This window comes from Chiloscyllium plagiosum, unplaced genomic scaffold (assembly GCF_037043375.1).
Source record: "Chiloscyllium plagiosum isolate Xiang-an unplaced genomic scaffold, Cpla_swu_hap1 HiC_scaffold_12, whole genome shotgun sequence".
NCBI classification, from domain to species: domain Eukaryota; kingdom Metazoa; phylum Chordata; class Chondrichthyes; order Orectolobiformes; family Hemiscylliidae; genus Chiloscyllium; species Chiloscyllium plagiosum.
Genome location: NW_028270150.1, coordinates 90,646,074 through 90,659,941, shown reverse-complemented (window position 1 = coordinate 90,659,941; position 13,868 = coordinate 90,646,074). Strand labels below are relative to the sequence as shown.

The 13,868-nt window shown below is 43.6% G+C and overlaps 1 long non-coding RNA gene across 1 annotated transcript in view; it reads left to right on the top strand.

Moving 5' to 3' along the window:
• LOC148148566 (uncharacterized) overlaps window positions 1-13,868 on the top strand; it is a 65,519-nt gene that overhangs the window by 31,164 nt on the left and 20,487 nt on the right. Inside the window, exon 2 of the long non-coding RNA XR_015758938.1 lies at window positions 10,398-10,502. This is a non-coding gene — a long non-coding RNA (uncharacterized LOC148148566). The remainder of the gene's footprint in view (window positions 1-10,397; window positions 10,503-13,868) is intronic.

The window sequence follows — 13,868 nt, the reverse complement described above, 5'->3', positions numbered from 1 at the left end:
GTGTGTGGGGTCTTCCACAAAAGATGTGAAGGACAACAGTTTTACACAGGTTTACGTGTGGAATGAACTTCCAGAGGAAGTGGTGGATATAGTGGCAAGATATAAAAAACATTTAGGTAAGTACATGAATAAGAAATGTTTGGAGGGATACGGGCCAAGTGCAGGCAGGTGGGACTAGTTTATTTTGGGATTATGGTTGGCATGGACTGGTTAGACAGAGGGATCTGTTTCTGTGCTGTATGACACTATGTCTCTATATGGGTAGAATGTTTTGGACTAGACAGAAGGGGGGGGGGGGTGAGTTTGTTTGCCAGCGTTGTAGGGGTGCTACAATATTGGCAGGGCTGTCCTGTTTTCTGATTCCCAACAACATCCTATCATAGGCCAATTGTGCAAAGGTGAGAGGGTGGGTATCTGATTGGGCCACTTAAAATCAACTGGGATTGTCTGCAGCCAGTGGGGTTCAGCTTAGCTCTTTTGAGGTTGCTATGCAGTTTTGAGGCGTGTGTGCAGTTTTATACTGTTTTCAATGAAGAATGGATATGGTTTTATTTTGTCCTGTGGACATGGGTACAGTTATGTACTGTTTTGGATGTAATATAACTTCATTTCTGCTTTGAGGGATGTGAGTACAGTTTCAGACATGTCTCATTGTGCACGTTTGAGGTGTTAGTATAGTTTTATACATGTCTAGGAGTGTGAGTGCAGTTCGATATGTTTCAGGGTTTGGGTACAGTATCATACATTTTTAGATGTGTTGGTACAGTTGTGTAGATGTTTGGGCAGTGGGTGCAGTTCTATACATCGGTAGACATGTTACAGTTTTATACATCGTTAGATGTGTTGGTACAGTTTTATACAAGTTTGAGGAGTGCGTGCAGTTCCATACATGTTTAGACATGTCAGGACAGTTTTATACATGTTTAGATGTGTTGTTACAGATTTTTACATGTTTGGGGTGTATGTACATTTTATATATGTTTAGAGATGTTCATACAATTTTATATATGTTTAGATGATGATGGCTCAATGGTTAGCACTGCTGCTTCACAGCGCCAGGGACCTGGGTTCAATTCCAACCTTGGGTGATTGTCTGTGTGAAGTTTGCATATTCTCCCCGTGTCTGCATGGGTTTCCTCCTGGTGCTCCTGTTTCCTCCTACAATCCAAAAGATGTGCAGGTTAGGTGAATTGACCATGCTAAATTGCCCATAATATTCAGGGATGTCATAGAGATGTACAACATGGAAACAGACCCTTCAGTCCAACCTGTCCACGCCGACCAGATATCCCAACCCAATCTAGTCCCACCTGCCAGCACCCGGCCCATATCCCTCCAAACCCTTCCTATTCATATACCCTTCTAAATGCCTCTTAAATGTTGCAATTGTACCAGCCCCCACCACTTCCTCTGGCAGCTCATTCCATACACGTACCACCCTCTGCATGAAAAAATTGCCCCGTAGGTCTCTTTTATATCTTTCCCCTCTCACCCTAAACCTGTGCCCTCCAGTTCTGGACTCGCCAACACCTGGGAAAAGACTTTGTTTATTTATCCTATCCATGCCCCTCATAATTTTGTAAACCTCTATAAGGTCACCCCTCACCTCCGACGCTCCAGGGAAAACAGCTCCAGCCTGTTCAGCCTCTCCCTATAGCTCAAATTCTCCAACTCTGGCAACATCCTTGTAAATCTTTTCTGAATCCTTTCAAGTTTCACAGCATCTTTCCAATAGGAAGGAGACCAGAATTACACGCAATATTCCAACAGTGGCCTAACCAATGTCCTGTACAGCCGCAACATGACCTCCCAACTCCTGTACTCAATACTCTGACCAATAAAAGAAAGCATACCAAATGCCTTCTTCACTATCCTATCTACCTGCGACTCCACTTTCAAGGAGCTATGAATCTGCACTCCAAGGTCTCTTTGTTCAGCAACACTCCCTAGGACCTTACCATTAAGTGTATAAGTCTTGCTAAGATTTGCTTTCCCAAAATGCAGCACCTCACATTTATCTGAATTAAACTCCACCTGCCACTTCTCAGCCCATTGGCCCATCTGGTCCAGATCCTGTTGTGATCTGAGGCAACCCTCTTCGCTGTCCACTGCATCTCCAATTTTGGTGTCATCTGCAAACTTATTAACTGTACCTCTTATGCTCACATCCAAATCATTTATGTAAATGACAAAAAGTAGAGGACCCAGCACCGATCCTTGTGGCACTCCACTGGTCACAGGCCTCCAGTCTGAAAAACAACCCTCCACCACCATCCTCTGTCTTCTACCTTTGAGCCAGTTCTGTATCCAAATGGCTAGTTCTCCCCGTATTCCATGAGATCTAACCTTGTTAATCAGTCTCCCATGGGGAACCTTGTCGACTGCTTTACTGAAGTCCATATAGATTACATCTGCAGCTCTGCCCTCATCAATCCTCTTTGTTACTTCCTCACAAAACTCAATCAAGTTTGTGAGACATGATTTCCCATGCACAAAAACATGTTGACTATCCCGAATCAGTCCTTGCCTTTCAAAAAAATGTACATCCTGGCTCTCAGGATTCCCTCCAACAACTTGCCCACCACCGACGTCAGGCTCACCGGTCTATAGTTCCCTGGCTTGTCCTTACCACCCTTCTTAAACTGTGGCACCACGTTAGCCAACCTTCAGTCTTTTGGCACCTCACCTGTGACCATCAATTATACAAATTTCTCAGCAAAAGGCCCAGCAATCACTTCTCTAGCTTCCCACAGAGTTCTCGGGTACACCTGATCAGGTCCTGGGGATTTATCCACTTTTATGCAGTTCAAGACATCCAGCACTTCCTCCTCTGTAATGTGGTCATTTTGCAAGATGTCACCATCTATTTCCCTACATTCTATATCTTCCATATCCTTTTCCACAGTAAATACTGATGCAAAATACTCATTTAGTATCTCCTCCATTTTCTGCAGCTCCACACAAAGGCCGCCTTGCTGATCTTTGAGGGGCCCTATTCTCTCCCTAGTTACCCTTTTGTCCTTAATGCATTTGGATTCTCCTTAATTCTGTTTGCCAAAGCTATCTCATGTCCCCTTTTTGCCTTCCTGATTTCCCTCCTAAGTATACTCCTACTTCCTTTATACTCTTCCAAGGATTCACTCGATCTATCCTGTCTATACCTTAGATATGCTTCCTTCTTTTTCTTAACCAAACCCTCAATTTCTTTAGTCATCCAGCATTCCCTATACCTACCAGCCTTCCCTTTCACCCTAACAAAACTATACTTTCTCTGGATTCTTGTTATCTGATTTCTGAAGGCTTTCCATTTTCCAGCCGTCCCTTTACCTGCGAACATCTGCCTCCAATCAGCTTTCGTGTAGGTTAGATGCATTAGTCAGGGGAAATGTGAAGTAATAGGATAGGCTACTGGGTTTGGGTGGACTTGTTGGGCCAAATGGCCTGTTTCCATACTGTAGGGATTTTATGTTTTATGTATGCTTGTGTGTTGGTACAGTTTCACACATGTTTGGGTGATTGCACCTGAATAACGTTATTGCCTCTTGAAGGGCTTCATACCACTCACTAGTCAAGCCCACATGATCAAAAAATAAACACTTACTCCACCCACTCCAGGTTTGGCTGCAGCCATTTTGCATTTCCATTGTGCGCTTATGATAAGCAGAAATATGAAAGGCAATGCAGGTCCTGCTTGGCACTGAGTCACATGCTAAGCCTGACAAATCAAGGGCCCTCCTCCCAAATCTCCATGTTCCTTTCTCCCTTGCATACCATGTTGAACTCTTCAGTACTGGCCTTCTGCATTTTCCCAACACATCTCTTTGAATGACATCTTCAACTTTCTGATGAGTTCTTGGTCCCCAGTGATCGAGCAAAAAATGTTCTGACCGAGGTCAACTCAGGAAAGCTTGAAGTCATGCACTTTTGTGGCAAGAATCCAAAAGCAAAAAAGGTTATTTAAATGAAGAGAGACTCCATAAAAGTGCAAAGGAGAGGGATTTCGGTGTTCTTGTGGACAAAATTAGCATGCAGATGCAACAATTAATTCAGAGTACCCAGAGTAAACCCACACAGACACAGGGAGAATGCACAAAACTCTACATAGACAGTCACTCAAGGTTCCTGGCGCTATGAGGCAGCAATGCTAACCACTGAGCCACTGAACTACACTTAATATTACGAAGAATGGTAATGGAAAGACCTTTCACCTCATCTGAAAAGGTGGCTACGCAGATGAAGTGGCCAAAGGATGTTTGGAATTGAATACTTTGACAGGTACAACAATAAAAGTGGGACAGATATTTCTTTGTAGTGCTCTTGGCCTTTATTCGGAGAGTGTTGGAGTTTAAAAACAGGGAAGTCTTGTTACAACTGTACAGTTTGTGGGTGAGGCTGCAGCAGAGCACTGTGTGCAGCTTTGGTCTCTTTTGCTCTCCAGTATTCTTCCTGTATCCGCAGGTGATACATTCTAAGACCTACCGCGGATGTCTGAAACCACGGATAATAGTGAACCCTATCATTTAAATGGAAATTTACCTCCCCGGCACCTGGTTCTGGAATGATCCATGTCATGTTTTCAGGCCGCCGCGGATAACTGATTCTGCGGATACAGGGGATTCTTCTGTATTGGCATCGGAGATGGTTCAAAAAAGATTCATTAGGCTGATTTCTGGGATGAAGGAGGTTGATTTAGCAAGAATGGCTAAACAGGTTAGGCCCCTATTCATTAGAGCTTAGAAGAATGGGGGGGGGGGGGGGGTGATCTTACTGAAACACAAAAATCTGAAGGGGCTTGACAATGTAAATATTGAGAAGATGTTTATGAATGGGAGACTCGCAATCCAGAGGATGTAGTTACAGAATAAGTGGACATTTGTTTTAAACTCTGATGCGAAGGAATTTATCCCAGGGGTTCTGGAGTTCTCTACACCAAAGAAATGTGGAGGCTAGATCACTGAAAGTATTTGAAAAGGAGCTAGATAGATGATTGAAATATTGAGGAGTTGAGCTGGCATGTAAATGGAGCTGAGATTTGGGGCAGATCAGCCATGGTCTACATGAATGGCAGAGCAATCCAAAGTCTGGTTTCCAGCATCTGCAGTCATTGTTTTTACCAGGTTTGAGGGGCTGAATGACCTACTCCTGCTCCTATTGTTTATCTACTTTATTTACCTTGTTTACTTTCTTAATAAGAACCACAAAGAAATATCTGTCCCGCGTTTATTGTTGTACCTGTCAAAGTATTCAATTCCAAACATCCTTTGGCCACTTCATCTGCGTAGCCACCTTTTCAGATGAGGTGAAAGGTCTTTCAATTCCCATTCTTCGTAATATTAAGTGTGGTTTGGTGGCTCAGTGGTTAGCGTTGCTGCCTCACAGCACCAAGGACCTTGAGTGACTGTCTGTGAAGGATTTTGTGCATTCTCCCCGTGTCTGTGTGGGTTTACTGTGAGTGTTCCATTTTCTGACTGCAGTCCAAGGACGTGCAGGTTGGGTGGATTGTCCATGCTAAATTGTCCCATAGTGTTCAGAGGTGTATGGGTCAGGTGGATTGGCCACGGGAAATGCAGGGTGACAGGGATAGTGAGGAAGCAGATCCAAGTGGGATGCTCTCAGAGGGTTAGTATGGACTTGACGGCCGAATGGCCTGCTTCCACACTATAGGGATTCTACTAAACATAAGTTTCTGGTTAAATTAAATCCCTCATCCTCTGAGCTACTACCTCTTCCTTCTTTTATTCTCCCTTCCCAAGTCACGTTGTCTGGTTTCTCTCTCTCTTTGAAAACCCGCCTTCTTTAATTCCATTCCTCTTTCTTTCTCTCTTTTATCTGGTGTATTCTCATTTCTCTTTTTTTCTCTCTCAGTCAAGATTTCGTTTTCATTTCCCCAGAAACTTTGTTAATTCTAACGGTGAGATCTCAGTTTCAGACTTCCCTTCTTCTCCTGCTAAATGGTGGAAATCATCACTTCAAGCATAAAGAAACAAACACAGAGATTGCTGGAGCAACTCAGCAAGACCGCTGGCATTTGTGGAGAGAGAAAAACAGAGTTAGCATTTCAAGCCCAGTGGCCCTTCTCCAGAATTGCTTCTGAGATTCTGCTTTGATTCCTACCTTCTTTTTTCCAAACTCTCTTGAATTTAGACTCAGACAATGTCAACTAAACCCTTCTACTCCCAGAAAAAGTGAAAAATCACATATCACATATAGTCCAACAGGTTTATTTGAAAACACGGTGTTTTTGACTTTATCCACTCCAGTCCAACATTGGCATTCAAAGCTTATTTGATAGCCCAATGCATGAAATAAATATAATCATGACACTCCTCCTGTTCCACATCCATTACCTTCACATACTTGTTGTTTTTAAGAGAGACAGAAATTCCTCTTAAAATTAATGAATTCTGATCTCACCTTCTGATCTTACAAGATTGCGTAATGCTAATATTGGGCAAGTGTATGGAAAGAGCTGACATCTGGATGAGTGTATGAACAGGAAGGGTTTAGAGGGATATTGGCCAAATGCTGACAAATAGGACAATGTCAGATTGGGATGTCTAGTCAGCATGGACAAATTGGACCGAAGGGTCTGTTTCCATGCTGTATAAGTTCAATTCCAGAATGAAACCCAATCTGGTAGAGCATATGTTTCATTTTTACAATTGGTTAGAGTGCTGTTTACATCATTGAAACATATTCACACGAGGCTGCAAATGTTCTTTAACAACAGAACACAAGTGAATTACACAAAAGTTTTTTAAAAATCAGAACTGTATCTAAGCCAGTTAGAAAGATCTTAACACGAACAGCGAAGCCAGGTTCAACCTGGTTACTCACACTTTTCTTTTACAGATATGCAATTCCAAAGGAATTCTCTACATTTTGACTTATCAATTCCTCCCAATTTACTTCCCTTGAACTGCAAGAGCCATTTTATAATTTATTCCCGAGTCCACTGGCATGAATCTCGCTCAATCCTGAAGGCTGAGAACCTTTCAGTTCTAATAACTTGAAGTTGTTTTTTCAATCCGAACTCTTCTGGCTCAGACGTTCCACAAACTACAACACTTTGGGGTAGTCTTGATTAATTCGCCTTGATTCTCCTGCTTGGAGAAACTGTTCTCCTTCTGAACTGAACCTCCTGATTCCTCAGAACTGAATCCAAACCTAAAGCTAATGGCTTTCCAGACTGTCGTAACCTGAGCAGCATTTCCATTCCATCCATTAATGCTGCAGGAGTCCTGCCAGGCACTGATGGTATTCCAAACTTCAGAACTTCAATAACGTTTCACGGATTGAAAGGATCAACAAAGACAAACTATTATGCATGAACGAAGCAGCAATAAGTCTGTCTGGAATAAGCTGTTAAGGGACAAGGACAAGCTTATACAGAAATTGAAAATAAATAGTGTTGTTTCCTCCGGCATTTGCCTGTGAAAAGAAGGAGTCGAGGCTACATTAACAAAACTGTTTTGATGTCTGCTTTACAACGGGCTGCTTTATGCCACAATGATTGCCCTGCAGAAGAATCTAAGGAATTAATCACTGGAAGGCTGTGATTCAAACAGACAGTCCATGCCAATTGCAACAAGGAACAGAGAAGCTTCTTCTGATAAGAAGGCAAGCTATAGACTTTGGACCTGAAGATTCATCAAGAATATCACATCATAGACCTGAAGGATGAAAACAAAACTGTGCAAGAATCCAACACCAGAACAATTCAGCAGCAGAGCTCCAGAGAAGAACGTTAAACAAGGATCAAACCCCTGGATATTTCCGGAAACAGGCACTATTAATTAGGGTGTGGAAATGTTGGTGTTGGGCTGGGGTGGGTAAAGTCAAAAATCATACAACACCTCAGTTATAGCCCAACAGGTTTGCAGTTTCAAATAAACCTGTTAGACTATAACCTAGTGTTGTATGCTTTTTGACCATTAATCAGGTAATAGCTAAGTTGGGTTGTGAGACTTAACTTGCTTACTTGAGGGTCTTACTGTGGTTACTACTTGGAATAAAGTTTAAATCACTGTTTCAGTCCGGCTTGTCAGTGAGATTTCTTAACAAGTAGCCGAATTGAAGGTAACTTGAAGGCTGATAAGTCCCTGGGGCCTGATGGTCTACATCCCAGGGCACTGAAGGAGGTGGCTCTAGAAATTGTGGATGCGTTGGTGATTATCTTCCAGAGTTCGATAGATTCAGCATCAGTTCCTGCGGATTGGAGGGTGGCTAATGTTGTACCACTTTTTAAGAAAGGTGGGAGAGAGAAAGCAGGAAATTATAGACCAGTTAGTCTGACCTCAGTGGTGGGAAAGATGCTGGAGTCTATTATAAAGGATGAAATTACGACACATCTGGAGAGCAGTAACAAGATAGGTCAGAGTCAGCGTGGATTTATGAAGGGGAAATCATGCTTGACTAATCTTCTGGAATTTTTTGAGGATGTAACTCTGAAGATGAACAAGGGAGATCCAGTAGATGTAGTGTACCTGGACTTTCAGAAAGCCTTTGATAAAGTCCCACATAGGAGGTTAGTGAGCAAAATTAGAGCGCATGGTATTGGGGGCAAAGTACTGACTTGGATTGAAAATTGGTTGGCTGACAGGAAACAAAGAGTAGCGATAAACGGCTCCATTTCGGAATGGCAGGCAGTGACCAGTGGGGTACCGCAGGGATCAGTGCTGGGACCGCAGCTTTTTACAATATATATTAATGATATAGAAGATGTTCAAAGTTTGTGAGAAGATTTGTAGCTCGGGTGCTCGTTGCTGTGGTTCTGTTCGCCGAGCTGGAAGTTTTTGTTGCAAACGTTTCGTCCCCTGTCTAGGTGACATCCTCAGTGCTTGGGAGCCTCCTGTGAAGTGCTTCTGTGGTGTTTCCTCCGGCATTTATAGTGGCCTGTCCCTGCCGCTTCCGGTTGTCAGTTTCAGCTGTCTGCTGTAGTGGCCGGTAGTGTACAAAATCCCATGCAAGGACTGCACAAAACCGTATATAGGACAAACAGGAAGACGGCTAACGATCCGCATCCACGAACATCAACTAGCCACGAAACGACACGACCAGCTATCCCTAGTAGCCACACACGTAGACGACAAGCAACATGAATTTGACTGGGACAACACTACCATTATAGGGCAAGCCAAACAAAGAACAGCCAGGGAATTCCTAGAAGCATGGCACTCATCCATAAACTCCATCAACAAACACATCGACCTGGACCCAATATACCAGCCACTACAGCGGACAGCTGAAACTGACAACCGGAAGCGGCAGGGACAGGCCACTATAAATGCCGGAGGAAACATCAAAGAAGCGCTTCGCAGGAGGCTCCCAAGCACTGAGGATGTCACCTATACAGGGGACGAAACGTTTGCAACAAAAACTTCCAGCTCGGCGAACAAAACCACAGCGATATAGAAGATGGTATTAATAGTAACATTAGCAAATTTGCTGATGATACTAAGCTGGGTGGCAGGATGAAATGTGAGGAGGATGTTAAGAGATTACACGGTGACCTGGACAGGTTAGGTGAGTGGACAGATGCATGGCAGATGCAGTTTAATGGTTATCCACTTTGGTGGCAAGAACAGGAAGGCAGATTACTACCTAAATGGAGTCAAGTTAGGTAAAGGGGCAGTACAGAGAGATCTGGGTGTTCTTGTACACCAGTCAATGAAGGCAAGCATGCAGGTACAGCAGGTAGTGAAGAAAGCTAATAGCACACTGGCCTTCCTAACAAGAGGGATTGAGTATAGAAGCAAAGAGGTTCTTCCGCAGCTGTACAGGGCCCTGGTGAGACCGCACCTGAAATATTGTGTGCAGTTCTGGTCTCCAAATTTGAGGAAAGACATTCTGGCTATTGAGGGAGTGCAGCGTAGGTTCACGGAATGGCGGGACTATCTTATGTTGAAAGATTGGAGCGACTGGGCTTGTATACCCTTGAGTTTAGAAGACTGAGAGGGGATCTGATTGAGACGTATAAGATTATTAAAGGATTGGACACGCTGGAGGCAGGAAACATGTTTCCACTGATGGGTGAGTGCCGAACCAGAGGACACAGCTTAAAAATACGAGGTAGACCATTTAGGACAGAGATGAGGAGAAACATCTTCACCCAGAGAGTGGTGGCTGTGTGGAATGCTCTGCCCCAGAGGGCAGTGGAGGCCCAGTCTCTGGATTTGTTTAAGAAAGAGTTGGATAGAGCTCTCAAAGATAGTGGAATCAAGGGTTATGGCGATAAGACAGGAACATGATACTGATTGAGGATGATCAGCCATGATCATAATGAATGGTGGTGCAGGCTCAAAGGGCAGAATGGCCTACTCCTGCACCTATTGTCTATTGTCTATTGTGGTGATTAAGCCACAACCTGATTTTTCTTTTTCTTTATTCATTCACAGAATGAAGGTGTCACTGCCCAGGTCAGCATTTATTGCCCATCTCTAATTGTCCAGAGGGCAGTTAAAAGTGGCTGTGGGTCCGGAGTCACATGTGGACCACACGAGGTAAGGATGGCAGATTCCTTCCCTAAAGGATGTTCATGAACGAGCTGGATTTCCCAACAATCAGCAATGGATTCATGGTCATCATTAGACTCCTAGTTGCAGATCTTTTGTTTTGCTTGATCTCAAATTCCACCATCTACAGGAATGGGATTCAATCCCAGGTCCCCAGAACATTATCTGGGTCTCTGGATTAACAGTCCGGCGATAATACCACTAGTCCATTGCCTCCCCAGACAAATTTGGGGATGGCAGTGTTGGACTGGGGTGTACAAAGTTAAAAATCACGCAACACCAGGTTACAGCCCAACAGGTTTATTTGGAAGCATTAGCTTTCGGAGAGCTGCCTGATGAAGGAGCAGCGCTCCGAAAGCTAGTGCTTCCAAATAAACCTGTTGGACTATAACCTGGTGTTGCGTGATTTTTAACTCCCTAGACACATGCTTTATTTGAACTCATGTACTCCAGCCACTGTTTCAAATGATTTTCTGACCCATTTGAAAAAAGATTACCTCTACTGAACTGACCCGCAACTGTCTGCCTCTATTGTAAAATCCAACTCCCAGAATACAGTGTCAAAGTTATACAGTGGGAGTAAATGGTCTGCAAGTTAATCAATTGAATGCCTCATGGTGTCAAATAAATAAACAAAATGATGCTCACCGGAGCTGGCATTTCACACAGAGTGTTCAGAGTTAACAAATGCAGTCTGTATAATTGTTGGCGAATGTGAACCATTGCTTCAGCAGCTCCCCGTCCAGGTAGGGGAAGTGTCACCTTTCTGCATCTCTAGGTCACACAGTTAGAAATGTTTCACAAGTCTTCATGGGTCATTAACCACAAACGACCTGTTTAATGTGGAGAGATTATTTTTCTGATTACCGTTTGTTTACTGGCTGTCCTTGTTACAGTCTTCTTTCCAACCCAGCGGGAATGCACAGGGGCTGCAGGGTCAGATCCTAACACTGACCATCGTCACGCACAGGTTAGCCATTCAGGGTCCGTGGCTGACTCTCTACTGAGAGGGAGAAAGTGAGGACTGCAGATGCTGGAGATCAGAGACGGGAGAGTGGTGCTGGAAAAGCACAGCAGGTCAGGCAGCATCCGAGGAGCAGGAGAATTGACATTCCTGATGAAGGGCTAATGCCTGAAATATTGATTCTCCTGCTCCCCGGATGCTGCCTGACCTGCTGAGCTTTTCCAGCACCACACTTTCGACTCTGTAACGAGAGGCCAGGGTTTTTCTTGCAGGTTCCGGAACACTTCCCCAGTTGACGTCTGGAAGGTATATACAATCCCATATGTCCAAGGAACAGCGGGAGGCTATTCAGCCCCTCGAGCTTGATGTTCCAGACAATAAGGTGATGGATGAGCTTTCCTGTTTGTGGAAGGTCTAACCAGGGTGGTACCAGAGAGTGGGCACTTTAGACCTGTAGGGAGACTGAAGAAGTTGGTATTGCTTCACCTTACTCCAGAGACAGGGCGGGTCTTCAAAGCCCTGACTTTGTTTTTATAGAAGTGAACTGTTAAACAACTGGAGAATAAGGAGAAATTGTTTCCACAAACAGAAGAATGTGTAAACAAAGGGACACAGCTTTCAGGTAATTGTTCAACAATCTACAGGGAGTTGAGGAGGTGACTTTGTAAGTTGCAATGTCACTTATAATTGCACTTTCACATTACCAACTGTCTCGCCTTGAGTCTCCCATTACAACAACATTTCCGCAGCTACTAAAATAAAACAAGGAGGTGGGGGCTGCTGGAACAAACGAAAGCAGAAATTGCTGGATAAACTCAGCTGGTCTGCCAGTAAGTGTGGAGAGAAAAAAAAAGAAATAATGTTTCAAGTTCAGTGACCCTTTCTCAGAGTTCTGTTTTTCTGTCTCTCCATACGCCTGTAGATTTTCTCCAGCACTCTTTGCGTTTGAGAGAAGTGACTCCTGTCCTTAGCAAGATTGTTAGTTAGTTGCATGATAGCAGCCAGGTACACATTACACTGATATGATCGACAATGTTACTGAGACAGTGAGGGAGACCTCAATGTTAGGTCTTTAACTGCCCGAAGGTCCAAAGCTCTTAACCGACTCAAAACCTTGTGACCTGATTGTTGTGACATAGGCAGTGCTTAATGCACTCCTTAGCATTAACCCTTTTGGATCCTCACAACAAAAATATCAAATTTGATTACATCAGTATCTGTGGGCCATCATTTAATTTTGAACCTTATGCAAATAATATCCAAATTCTAACCAGTGGAGGAGAAGATATTTCTTTTCAACGATTGAAGTCCTTAATGCCAAAAACAGACTATCTGCTCACTTATCTCGTTGCTGTGAGAGTTTGCTAAGGTGAAACTGGATGTTCTGTTGCCTTGCTTTGAACACGAGTATTATATTGCTTTTAATACACTCGGCCTGCACTCCTGACTTCATGAACCATGCAAGTCCTAAGTTTTTTCAATAACTTTCTGAAAAGTAGTAGTTGCCTGGCAACTTTTGCGATTTTTCACCATGTGGATTTTTGTATAAATTATATTAAAATGTTACCATTATGATGCAGTCAGTTCTTGAGATATACACTGGGAATGTGGATTAGAATTTGGACAAAGCATCTATCCACATGCTTTGGAATGAATATTCATTAACAACATCTTAGGAAACACTCTCACATCGTGTTGGGGAGCCTTCAACCAGGGTGTGATGGGGTGGGGGGCAGGGTGCAGTTGATGGAGAGGGGGTGTCTAGCTGCCAATCTGGCCAAGATGCAGAGTTGAAATAAGGTTAGGGCTGAAGCCATCAGCCTTTGCTTGAGCTCTGATTAAGGGATCACAGAACAATATGACCAAGAACAAAGGCTAGTTCAGGCTCACCTGGCATCTCAACTGTAGAGGTGTGACTGCACTGCATTGTGTTTAATCATTGGAACAGCACAACGTAGGCAGTTAACAGGGACACTTCAGCTTGTTTCAGGGTTTCTTGTGTTATGAAAACAAATTGAAATTCAATTTACCATAAACATCTTTCTGTTTGTTCATTTAATATTTATACTTGGCCCCCATCTCACTAAAGTGCTGGTCAGACTGCCCTTTGGGTGACTGGGCAAGGGCATAGTGTAGCATGTTCAGGATTGCACTATCTGCTTCAGGAAGTGAGACGTTTCATTGTTATGGCTCCCTCTGCAGGTAGTGCTATTAAATGACTGGTTCTTGGGTCACCCAGGTTCACTCCAGATCCGAGGAGATGCAAGGTCCGCTTATTGGAAAAACACAATGCTGTTGGATCTAGAATAAAGTCTCTGTAGGCACGGTGTTAACAGTGTCACAAAGATATCACCTCTGTTCTTCTCTGAGGTAGGTTCAACTTGATCTGT